The following is a 216-nucleotide window of genomic DNA, read 5'->3' as shown; positions in this document are numbered from 1 at the left end:
TTCCATTTTACGACGGCCTAAAAACCAACTCAAAAGTCCATTTTTTAAATTGATAACTACTTATGATGTTCTTATCTTTCCTCGGTCTCAGTCAAAGTGTGAAGTAACAATTTTGTCATTACGTTTCGGCGAGACAACAGCGCCATCATCAGATTTAAAATTTCCACAAACTCATGATTGGTAAAAATCAACGTTCTTTTAGGTCTTTGCCTTCTT

The sequence above is a fragment of the Dendroctonus ponderosae genome, unplaced genomic scaffold, assembly GCF_020466585.1.
Source record: "Dendroctonus ponderosae isolate FM_Combo_2020 unplaced genomic scaffold, Dpon_F_20191213v2 Dpon_F_20191213_10, whole genome shotgun sequence".
Taxonomy (NCBI): domain Eukaryota; kingdom Metazoa; phylum Arthropoda; class Insecta; order Coleoptera; family Curculionidae; genus Dendroctonus; species Dendroctonus ponderosae.
This window is presented reverse-complemented; position numbering follows the sequence as displayed.